The sequence below is a fragment of the Haliotis rufescens genome, unplaced genomic scaffold, assembly GCF_023055435.1.
Source record: "Haliotis rufescens isolate VD_foot unplaced genomic scaffold, xgHalRufe1.0.p SCAF_6, whole genome shotgun sequence".
Classification (NCBI taxonomy): domain Eukaryota; kingdom Metazoa; phylum Mollusca; class Gastropoda; order Lepetellida; family Haliotidae; genus Haliotis; species Haliotis rufescens.
Window position 1 is genome coordinate 31,841,854 of NW_025964334.1, and position 13,455 is coordinate 31,855,308.

At 36.5% G+C, this 13,455-nt stretch overlaps 1 protein-coding gene across 2 annotated transcripts in view; it reads right to left on the reverse strand.

Moving 5' to 3' along the window:
• The window catches only part of LOC124129030 (glycoprotein-N-acetylgalactosamine 3-beta-galactosyltransferase 1-like), a 53,118-nt gene extending 42,297 nt beyond the window's left edge, over positions 1-10,821 (reverse strand). For both annotated transcript variants that reach the window (XM_048386679.1, XM_048386678.1), the window contains exon 1: positions 10,651-10,821. The gene's annotated coding sequence lies outside the window, so the exon portion shown is untranslated. The remainder of the gene's footprint in view (positions 1-10,650) is intronic.
• Positions 10,822-13,455: the final 2,634 nt, after the last annotated feature.

Sequence of the window (13,455 nt, forward strand, 5' to 3'; positions counted from 1 at the left end):
AGCTAAGACGAGGATGCAGGTAATATTCCCTTGATCGGATGGGGGAGTCCGGCTTAGAATCGTATAATGAGAGGCGACTAAAGAGCGACTAAGAGCCTCGGGTAGTTGCGAGATTGTGAGTCATCGTACATGTCGGCGTATCGATTACATGTATTTATATCGGGGTACATGACACACAATCAACAAAGTCACTATACAAGCATGCCCACCCGGTCCATCGATTGTCGTGTCCTTGAAGATCCGGGTTAGAATAGGTCTCCAGCAGTCCATGCTTGCCCTAAAATGCGACTATGCTTGTCGTTAAAGGCGACTAACGGGACCAGGTGGCCAGGCTCGCTGACTTGGTTGATGCATGTCATCGTATCCCAATTGCATGGTTCGATGTTCATGATGTCTATCACTGGATTGTCTGGTCCAGACTCGATTATTTACAGACCGCCGCCATATAGCTGGAATATTGGTGAGTGCGGCGTTAAACAACAACCAACCAACCATCGATTGTCGCCTCACACGACAAGCGAAGCGGTGGGTATATATTAAGCAATGCCCAACATAGACATACACACTACACTGTCCATGGATCATCGTGATTTAAGGCTAAATATATTATTTCGACTTGCTTCAATATATCTTTCCTGTCTTTTGGAGATCTTCCAAACAAGACAAACTGCAATTTCAAATTGAAGCTACGGAAAATTGTTTACAGTTACAAACAAAACAAAAACTAAATGGAATGTATATTGAGTTGAGGCTCTTTTATTCTACGGCCACAATCAGAAATATTTCAGAAACCTCTCAAGTTACTTTTACTATAATTGTAATATGGACGATTCTATTACATATACTATTGTGACCACAGTGTGATGTAGAAACACGTCCTTGATTTCAATTATTGATCTAATTATAACATAATTTTAAATAAGAAAGAAATATCGTTGAAACACAGTGACCTTTGTGCATAAATGTGAATTGTCGCACAGAAAGGCGTGTGAATATTTGACAAGTACAAAATAACAAAATAATAATAACTGAAGGTGTTTCCAATTTATAGTGAAGAATTTAATGTGAGTTATTTATTTGGAATGGAACATGGAAATATACAAACGATCATATTCAGTATTGTTCCCAAAAGCAATATAAACTAAATCATATTCCGCATATATATCGCCATGTCTCGCTTTCACACAGGATATAAATAGATTCAGTGCTAAAGGCCCCATAGTGACGGTCACAACCCGTGTCACAGGAAGTGAAAAATCCTGGGCTCTACACCTACCTCATATAAACCTTTTATTACAAATCCTATATGAACATGTATTTTTTTCATATATTTCCGATTTCCACATATGTCAATTTATCAAAATAATACCTAAATATAACCCATCAATTCACTGTAGAGGCTGTGAGAACATGTTTATTGAAGTCGGGTGACCTCAAAATATTCTCTCACAGGGTAGAAGTCATTCACAAAAATATGGGTTCCATCTATCTTAAAGGAAGGAGGGTCCAATTCCTATGTTTTCTGCAATCACTGATCACTAAGCTTACTATATCCAACTTAAAATAGGAGGAGCTACAACTGTAAACATGTTTTTAATAGGGAAAAAAGACAGTCCTCAGTTTCCCCCTCGAAGTGACCAAGAAGTCCCACACAGAGCGGCCAGAAACATAAATAAATCTGGCACCTTACTGATAGCATCACATTCTAGTGACAGATATGTTACTTTAGGGCAACTTCACACCGTTTGTTTACATCTTTGTTGACTGATATTCTATTGATGGTCTCATTTGTATGTCAGGGGTCTAAACTGATTGTTTACAGGTTGTGGTGTTTGACATTTGGTTCTTTCTGTCTTAAGCTGTCTGGACATAGTTTGTCAGTGTTATCACACTAAACAGACATTTGCGCTTAAATAAATCAGAACTTAAATCTCAAATATGTATTGGTTTGTTAGTTTTAATTAGGGAAAGTAACCCTTCACAGCACCGGAGGTAGTCAAGACCTCTATCAGCAAAATGATTGGCTCAAACCTATCGTCTGCTGTAGCAGTACACTACTGTTACTGTTGTGGTGGACTATTACTTTTGGATTATACCTTGACTTTTGCATTTTTATGCTCAGTCATTACTAAAGCATGTGTTACAACTGTTATTTTCTTGGAACTCACTTGGAATACCAGTCTCTTACTAACTATTTATCATGATGCAAAATCCAAGTGACACCACTGGAGATTTGTCAAGAAGGGTATGAACATATTCGAATTCTGGCGCCTCTAAAAACTAATGAATTTTCAAGTGGAAAATATCAAGCGTACATTTGTATCGATAAGGCTTGTGTATGCATTAATATTATATAGAACTTTAAACGCTTGTAGAATTTTGCATCTTGTGAATGTATGTGCATTAATGCCATCCAAAAAGTCAGAAAAAATAAAAACAAAAGAAGAAATAATGGTATTCCTCCTGAGAAAAAATGTAAGACATCGTATCATAATGGTAACCCATGTCGTCCCTGTCAGGTATGCATACAGTTGGAACAATTTTAAAAAAGATGATCCCATCATGATATGAATAAACCTTATTATCCAGGTGAAAAGCATTAATATCCAGTGAATATATTTCGTAACATGGAAAACTAATAAAAGTACAAAAAAGTTGTTTCAGTGGAAACCTCTCTTTAATTAACTCCAGTTGACAGAGACTATAGAGTGATTATATCATCTGCTAGCAAATTGTATTTACTGTTTGTAGGTCGCACTTGAGAACGAGGCTTGGTTTTTAAGGGAAAAGATATCAATTACAAAATTGAGGCTAAGCTCGCACACTGAAGATATCGAATATTTCATTACTGTATAGCCGTTACCGTAAATTGAGCATCACTAATATCCCGAGACACCCAAGAACGTGATATTAAATGATGAACGGGTTATAAATGAAAACTGTGTGGATGAACTCAGCATGCTGCTTAAAATATTGTACCAGAACCTCACATACTATATAATATGTGAAAATAAGCAAGAGAATCTGCAATATGACTGCGGAAGACACAAAACTAGGCCCCATACACGTACGGTACATGTATATGAAAACAAGAAACCTTCGATGCGATGCATCAATACGGCGGCAAACTTCATGTTCGTCAAATTTAATTTACAATATAATATAACACGAAAATTTGGCCCAAATCTCGCGTTCTCGCGATCTCGCATTCTCGTGTTTTGGGCATATTTAGCTCGTTTCCAAAGGTCGAGATCGCGAGAATGCGAGATCGGGAGAATGTCCCTTACAGTATTCCATACGAAAAGGACTCAACCTTAAAAAGTACGAGAAAGCTGTACTTAAGAAAGTGTTATCCCAAATATAACATGTGTTACATTTGACCACTTTCTAAATGGCATTGTGTGTTCATAACAAGAGAATGGCCTTTTCAGAGTTCTGTCACGATGATTGAAAAATAGAATTAAAAACCCATTAATTTAGAATTATACAAGGACACATATATGGGAAACTCTTTCTTTGATTTAACTCCTATCTTATTATAAAATGTGATATAATTCTATTCCAACTCCAAGAAATTTGTTTAAAATTTCGTACTTTCGACGATGGCATTTCTCGACAATTACATGTTAGTTCTTGAATTGTCAAAGTGAAATTTACAAGAGATGTTTTTCTGTTATGTCATGTTATGGTGTTTCAAAATCGAAAATATTGCAAGATATTGTTTGACAAACAGTTGTAACACTGTAAAAGGGTGTTCGTTTAGTTAATTTGCATGTGTTAATTGTAAACAAGGATCAGTGTTACAGGATTACTAAGTTCGTCATCTAGTATAATTTTCTTCCTCGCGTGCACTCATCGTGTGCTGTTCACATAAACAAAAACACGAGTGTGCCTATCAGGATCCCAACAAACACGCAACCATCCAAACCATGCGCCGCGCATGAACATGCACCTGCAAATTATTCAAAGCTTTTGTTATACCTATTGCACAGACATAAATATTTCTGATAAAAACACACACGTGATGTTTTAACACACGTGATGTTTTAACACACATAAAGTTTTAAGATACTTTAACAATAATACGCAAATTAACTGCATGAACGTAAGGGTGAATTTATTTTTACTATATCAGTCACTATGGTGGCACGCTACGCAAAGTTGCGTCCATTTGTGGTGCCAGAATCCTTGGGGGTCAGAACCACACCCGTGCTCATGAGTTCTATTAAAGTGGTAGGTGGTAAGCGTACAAAACCATCACCACTACACCTCTCACAATAAGCTCACACACCGTGAAATAATTGTTTTACTGATCGAAGTAGCTTAGATCCCAACTCACTCACTCATTAATGGGTATTAGTGAAAGACAGTCCCCTAAGCGTGGACTGATTTTATGAAATTTCTTGTCAGTAAAACATATTAAAGTACCATATTTTGTTATTCTTGACTAAATTGAGTATTTTGTATGTGGCAAGTTAACAGGTTCAATACAATCTAAATACAAGAGCTTGTTTGTAATAAATAACTTTTTCAATTGAAGTAAATTATTCCCAGAGACGTTCTTCTGTCTACATGCATGTCTACATGTATAAAACCTCTTGATCTCCAAACCTTGCATTTAATATCGAATATGATAACGTGTAACGGTTGTAGTGCTAACCAGTGTGCAGAAGTTAAACATTACATGTGTTCACACGTTCACGTCTATCGTAGTACCAGACGCAAATTATACAATATGTTTGTCAAAAACACATTTTTGTGGTTAAATATTTTCATTTCTAGCAGGCATTTACATAGATTAATTGTCATATGTAAATAATGGAACAATAAACCGCGCTTGACAAACCAGATAATGAATAATGCTATCAGCTTCATCAGTCATTCGCTGTACGTAAATTCTTAAAATTCAGCAACATAACAACTATCATTATCAACAAAAACATGATAAAAAAAAGGTTCAAACAATAAAAAAGCGAGAAGTCTGGAACGTATACGAATCGTTGTAGCAGCTTTCGGGGTCTGGGGCAGAACGTCAGAGCGATTTCGTAGGAGACACACTAATTATGTAGATCTATGTCATGTAAGTAAGAAAAGAATAAAATACTTTTGAACAGTAAATCCTGTACTGACATTGTAAACTTAGAAATTATAAGAGAAGTAATAATAACTGTTCTAATTGTTCGTGCTCATGTTCATTTTTCCATTGCCCTTATTCAGTCGTATTTTATCCACAGAGTCTTGTAGCATGTGTTCAATGCTTCCTATGTGGCATTTGAAACCAATATACAGCATTTCACGAAATACGTTTCCACGAACTAAATTATGGTATAGAAGAAATATCTCAATCGCCCACGAATATCCTTGTTTTTGGAATGCATAAAAGTTCTAGTTTATTTTTGGAACATTTTTCTTAGCATATAAAAAGCATTAGCACAAAATCAGTCGTCAAGTTCAGTCAAGTCGCGTCCAACGCTATGCAATAACATTAGCATTTTATGTGTTGACATAGGAGAGCGTGAATACCATAAGCACGAAATCAGTAGTGCAGGTGTCTCCGGATTATCAAGGGGTCGTCTCCAAAGCAAAGAGTGGATAATTCAGAGTTCACAAATTAAATGTGTTATTCGTGGGAGTATTCATTAATGTACATCACAGTTTATTTTATATCACAATATTCACATATAAACACACACTCAAACTGTCAACAGGTATAACTATATTTAGCTAGTCCGTCATGAGAGGGGTTTTCTGAGTAAATTTAATTGTCAATACACATGTCCCCCTGCACGTTCGCAATGTTTCATGTTTTGCGATGTGCGTTTTTACTGTCAGGCCGAATATTGGGATGCATAATAAACCAAGGGGCTATTGATGTAGGACAAACATCACTCTCCGGGTCAAATCGTATTTCAATCAGTAAAACGCTACCTTTTGAAACGCAGAAGGTATTTCAAGCTGATTTGTTGTTCAGTCGTGTCCCACACCATGCAATGACACAAGCATTATATGTGTTGACAAAGGAGAGCGTATCGAAGTTCTTGAGAATTTTCACTCTTTGAAATGTAGCATGTTTACTTTATGTCCTGTGACAACGCCAACCAATTAAATCACTGTAGTCATATATCTCATAAGACAACATACCTAACTGTACGCCTGTGTGTGAGGCCAATGGTTGCTCTCCCTGACATAGCGTTGGGCATAATACTGCGTACAACCATACTGACGTGACAAAATAACTCTCTAAATACAGAGGTAGCATTGATAGTTATAGTTGCTGTAGCACCAGTAGTCGTAGTTTTAGAAATTAAATAGTAGCAATCTGTAGTGTTGATTATTAGTTAATTGTGTGATAATGAGTTGTTGTCGCTGTAGTAAAATTAGTAGTTGCTGTTAGTTTGTATGTTTGATTGTTGTTTAACGCCGCGCTCAGCAATATTCCAGCTGTATGACGGAAATCTGTAAATAATCAAGTCTGGACAAGACAACCCAGTGATTGACATCATGAGCATCGATCTACGCAATTGGGAAACGATGACATGTATCAACCAAGTCAGCGAACCTGACCGCCCGATCCCGTTAGTCTCCTCTTACGAGAAGCATAGTCGCCTTTTACGGCAATCATGGGTTGCTGAAGACCTATTTTACGCCGGATCAGTTGTGATATAGTCTCGCATGAGGAATCCAGACGGTCTATTTAAGGATTGATTGTGTATTGTTTTCGGTTCATTGAGGTATGAATCGAAAACCCATTGTGCAAACTGTATGATTCCGCGTATTATTATGATGTACAGATTAAAATACAACATGCAGCAAAGAGGGTTTGGGTGATCCTGGCACAGTCATTCTGATTAGGCTCATCATCAGCTCAGGGCCCTTGCCCCCTCTACACGCAGCCTAGACAGCGAATGGGACTTCTCACATGAAGCGCTGCCCAGTCAAACCCACACAGAGCTTTTCGGAGAATGTGAAGACTCCCCAACACTGCCGCCTTCTGCATTACCCAGATTGTCAGAAGGGCTGTATTCCTGGTAGTAAACCCGGGTGCTCTCCCATTGTCAGTCAACTGATTAGGAGGTACCAAACCTAAGGCACCGAGAACAATGGGGAGTCGGACAACTTGGTACTTGAGATGCAAGCGTGACATTTCGAAAGGAGATCCGCATATTTGCAATGTTTTTCCTCAATCTTGTAAATCACATTGGTGTCAGAGGGGACAGAAAATCCAATGATATAAATGATTTTACTGGATTGATCAAAAAGGACAAGATCAGGTTTGTTGGCCTGGATACGTCTGAGGCTGTAATTTGGCCTATTCCAAAGAATTTTGTATTTAGCATTTTCCATGGCGCCCTCGACATATTCCGGGTCGTACCAAGGGTGGACCGCTGTGTCAAAACCAAAAGCATGCATATGGCCAAGACGGTAATAAAATGATCGAGCTACACCATCACGTCGTTTAAGATACTGTGTTTGTGCCAAAACTAGGCATCCACTGACAATGTGTTGGACAGTCTCATTAAATCCATTACATGACCTAAATTTCATAATGATATTTTCATGCAAAATCACACATTGACGGTTTCGAGTGGGAAGTGACTGGTCCTGAGCAGCAAACAGAAAGCCTCCTGGTTCATTTTTCAGGCCAGACGACTTCATCCAAGCGAAGGACTCTGCAAGCACGTGTGTGTGTGTGTGTGTGTGTGTGTGTGTGTGTGTGTGTGTGTGTGTGTGTGTGTGTGTGTGTGTGTGTGTGTGTGGACTACCAAGACATATAATTTCATTCAGATTCGATGTATGTATGTATCATTGTATAAAATTGTATATCTTGTAATATTGTTTATCCCTGTGTGAAATTTGTATATATATTTTACATTGTACAAATGAATAAATCCCTGTTTAAAATTGTATAAACTGGGAAATTGTAGATAACTGTGTATGAAATTGTATGTGTCTGTGACAATACATAGATGTATACAAAAACACAGATAACTGAATCATTGTATTTGTCCGTATTTGTTGTAAATTAAAATATTGTTGCGAATACAATCCCAGAAAAGTGCCATCAATATATTGCTGGCATATTGCTTAAAAGGGGCGTTAAATCATACTCACTCACTGAAAGAGATACAATCTTTAACATAAGGTAAAACAACTTCAAGTCATTTGAAAAAGAATGAAAGTATCTGAAAATATCAAGCAATGAATGTTCATATCTTTCTCTGTATAGTTGCAACCGAATGCTTCTTAGATGGCTATTAATTATAATCTCTTATTTAGTAAAATAATTCTAATTTAACCTCATTATATTAGAACGCGCAGCCGAATCGTTTCGGGGACAGAGAGGAAATACATTGACGCGTGAGACTGGCGTATTTCTCCATATAGTGTAACAAGGAGCAAAGACAAATAATTACACGCTACTACCAATATTGTCTGCTGAAATATAATTTGTTTTCAAAATTAAAATCAGTTATTTGCAACAGCATTCCTCTTCTTGAAATCTAACAAATGTCTTTAAGTTGTAATTTCACAAGCAATCTATGCGCGCTGCTGTGATTATTTTGGGGTCTTCTTTCGACTAAAGATCATTTCGTCTGCAGTCAGTTTGACAACAGTGATTGTGGTAAGGTGCGGGAATGAAACTGCACTCAGTTAATTCCATTTTTCCATTGATAATGTACAGGTCCGCGCTCCATAATACTGGAGACAAGAACCACAATACAACTCAAACGTGAAACATAGCCGAATACTTTAACACATACTGCGAAGAAGTAACTGTTTATTTTTTGTGTCATATGCACAAGCCGCTATGGTAAAAACATTTGACATAATACGTGACTGTTCAAAACAAAAGCTATTAGGCTTATGAGACACATTAAAATACAAGTGTAACCATTGTGAAATAATAATAATTATAATAATAATTATAATAATAATTATAATAATAATAATAATAAAAATAATAATAATAAAAATAATAAAAATAAAAATAAAAATAATAATAAATCAAACATAGACAACAATAATCATGGTAATCATAATAATAATTGTAATCCTAATAATAATAATCATAAATTAAATATACATTTACAATACCAATAAAAATGATAATACACTAATAATAATAATAATAATAATAATTATAATAATTCCTCTTGCATAATAAAAATCCATTTATCTAAGCTGCCTAAAAATTTAAAAATCTCTGTTAATACCAAAAGCTTCTTGTAAAAGGTCAAAACGTAAATCATCATAAAAGTCACATTCGATGAAGAAATGACATTCATCTGCAACATAATTTGGGGGAGCATCGTGTTCTTTAGAGTATATACAATATTTACATATTCTTTGAGACAAAGGTGTGGGAAGCTCGGAGTATCGGCCGGTCTCAATATGCAGTGGTAGATTACCGCATCTAAAAGAGGCTAAACTCCTTCTGTGATCCTTGAACTCAACACGCTTGACATAAAAATCGACATCAGGAAAACACTTCTAAGTTCTGGAAGTTCGTAATTTGTTCCCGTTTGGTTCATTTCTAAATACATGTAGTAAATAAGGGGAAGCATTCTTTGACTAAAACAACAATTAGTGAGACGCCTAGCTACCCCTTCATCTGCGTGGTGTCTCACATGTCTTTCATTTATTTTAGTATAAAACATTAAACGACTGAGGTGGCTTGCTAATAACATCAAACAAGATTATTTATACACAGTTTTAGGATTCCATATCCACGGATTAACTAACTATTTTCCTTTGAATAAATATATTTCTGAAAAACACCCCCGAGTCAATTAACTTACTATAACTGAAGGTATATAAGTGTTTTATTCACAATAATCACACCCTGATCTGTAAGAACGGTCATATGGCAAGCCGTTTTCACATTTATTACGGAATTACTGATATCTTCAATTGTTTTTAAGGTATCGATATTCTATTTAAAGATATTAATAATGTTTTAAGATATCATAAAATAATTAATGATATCTTGAAAACATTTCTGATATCCAAAATACAATTATTGATATCATAAAATCTTATTGTGACATCAACAAAATATGTCTTGATATAATTAAACAATTACAATGTACCATCCTGCTGTACATAATCTTATTAGAAACATATTCAAGATATCTTAAATTCAGTTCAAGATTTCTTGAAATAAGTTATATATATATCCACAAATGCATTACAGATATCCTTAATGCGTTTTAGATATATTTAATTCAATTAGAGATATCTTTAAAACAATTGAAGATATCAGTAATTCCGTAATAAATGTGAAAACTTGCCATACGGCCAACCCTCAGCGTCCCAACGAGGAGGAAGGCAATGGCCTTAGATATAACCTAAATAATACGCGACTGACAAGCGTCCATTGGAGATGTATACCTTAGATGAATAAAAGCCATTCTACTACACCAGGACACAATTGTACATGAATGATTATCTATCGATGTTATGTTGCATGGAATATATATGTATACATAAGAGTTTTCATTAAAACGTGACGCGATTGTGAACATCATAGGTAAAATGCATATACAATGATACGAGTCCAATAATGCCCATGCAGCAGCGGAAACCTTTACATGTGGGCACGTAATTCCGCGATGGTGAAAGAACGAATAATCTGCTTCAGATACTCACTCAAAATAAACTTTGCTCTATATCTGCAAATAAACCTCCGAAACATCTCCTCCAAGGTAATGAAAGCAATTACCACTATGGGAGACGTGCACACGTGTGTGTGTATCAATGACTGTGTATCCGTGCTGAGCAGTTTGTTGAATGTGCGTCACGTGGCACGGAAAAGTTCGTTTACCCGTCCATAAATTAGGATAACTGAAACTAATATAATGTTATATACGAATGGTTTCACTCTTTAGATATATTCATATACATAATTATGTAAGTGAAGATAATACGTTGTCATTGGTGAATACATAGAAAAACAACGACAAAGCCTCCACAGACACCGTTTCATGGAGATATAACAACACAGAAAATAGCTCAAGGGACATAAATGAGGATTAAAAACGAGATAAAAAGACGCTCTCGTAAAATTACTCATAGTTTGCGACATCTAGCAGTTCATGCATGACCTGGGAGCAACGACGAATTACGGAATATCTATTTGTTTGTTTGTTTGTTTAACACCTCACGCAGCAATATTCCAGCTATATGACGGCAGTCTGTAAATAATCAAGTCTGGACCAGACAATCCAGTGATTGACATCATGAGCATCGATCTACGCAAATGGGATACAATGACATGCATCAACCAAGTCAGCAAGCCCGAATCCCGATCCCGTTAGTCGCCTCGTACGACAAGCATAGTCGCCTTTTGCGGCAAGTATGGGCTGCTGAAGACCTATTCTAACCCGGATTTTCACGGGTCAGGAATATCTGTCCCGAGTGAACTGGAGGGAAACTGTCAAAATAAATTCACGAGAAACAGATAATCCCCGTTGCGATTTACTTATTATTATCCACAGCCATTTTCTGTGAAAATGTAGAAAACTGTCAGTTTCCTCATCAACAACGTCACACAAAATCAAACGAAGTTAGAGGGTATAATGGAATAAGCGTGTCCGCCTGTCTGTCGGTATGTCTGTCTGTAGAAAATAACATTGCGGACAATTCCTTCCAAGCTAATTGAATGATTTCAATTTAACTTTGTGCACGTGACCACTTCAACATAAAGTTGGGCACCTTGCAGTTATTTGTTCATTTCGGCGGAGTTATTGCCCTCTATTACTTCGCCATTTTAATTTGTCTGGACAACTACTAAACTACTACATCGATTTCTTTCAGATATGTACGTTGGTGTATCTACAGACACTGTACGACATGCCTTCATTTCCATTACCATTGTGTGACCATGGCAACAGAACTGAGGCCTCCATCGAAATAGAGGTATTGTCCGATTTCGTTTACATTTTGTATATTGACATGTTATGTGAAACTCAACCATATAGGTTTTGCTTTTACCGTGGCAATGGAAAGGAGGCTTCTGGTTGCTCCTTTAAGTACTCTACCCTGTTTCATATAATCTTAACAAAAAACAGAGGATGCGATTATGGCTTTGAATGCATTTGCAGAAGGACGTTTGGATACTCATGTTAATATTATCATACGTCTGCGGGAGGTATTTAATACCCCATAGGACAGTTCTAGTGAGCATAATATTTTTCAATACAAACATAGATGGCCGAAGGCTTACGTGACGTATTGCCATCCGTGTTTGTACAGCGTGCGTCATCCATCCATTTATAGCTCTTGTAGCACGGGTTGCGAGCGGTACCTTTGATCTTACCCGTGCTGTATCATGGTAGTAAGAGCACGGCTTGTTAAAGATTATTACCATTGGCTAATGCCAAGATCAGCAAGCCCCGCCTACTAGCTTGAGAAATTTCAAACTTACAATGTTTCTTTAGTGTTGTACACAGTGTTCAAGAGTAATAACGTAAATAAACAACAAAAAACAATAGAAATGTTTATAACTTAATTAAAAGATTACAATGTAACTGCCAAACATAAAAACAACTGGCCACAGAACGCATTTTGCTAAATTCGGAAAATTAATAGTTGACATTTCTAATGTGCCTTTGAAAATTCCAAAGTTTACACTTGATTTAACAATAAGATTAAAAGTTAAACGTTAACGTTAAAAGTTAACGTCATATTATACGTCACTAAATTTTACATAAACTCGCGCGATTTTGGAATGACCGTCGCAACCCGTGCTACAAGTCACTTACAACACACCCACCTACTCCGCCCCTCGGTCAATCAAATGCCAAGCCAAACCGTGCTCTTACTGCCCAAACAACTCGTCTTGGTGTGTTGTAACTATAACATATGGTATAGAAAAGGTATAGACATCATATCCGAAAAATATATATGGTTATTTTTGACTAGACACGGTACTTGTGAAACGGACGGGGTGGTTCTTTTGACAAGAGCATCCTTGCATTGGAATTCCTGTCGTTTTTAATATCATATGGTTCTGGTGTATGCTCAACTGTCATATGCGTAACACTGTTTCAAAACGCCCATTATTATATGCCTAAAACTCTGTTAATGGACTATTCTAACAACCCACCACCATCTACAACTTGTGATCTGCTTGGTCTGAGTCCTCCTTTCCGTCGCTATGGAATTATGATAGTAACTGAAATGAGGTTACCTTGTAGAGTATCATGAGATAACCTTTGTACAACAGTAAGTTTAATAGATTCTGTTAAAAGGGTCAGGGGTCATAAACCCATTCATAAAACCTGCATATAGCAACCAGGTGGTCGTTGTATGGAGTGAAACTAAAAATGGTTAGTCATTTGCACGTCTAGACAAAGTAACGATCAATTAAATCTGCGAAGTTTCATGAATGTTCGATAAGTATTATTTCAAAGTAATAACCCCAAATGTGAAAAAAATATTATCTGTCAATGC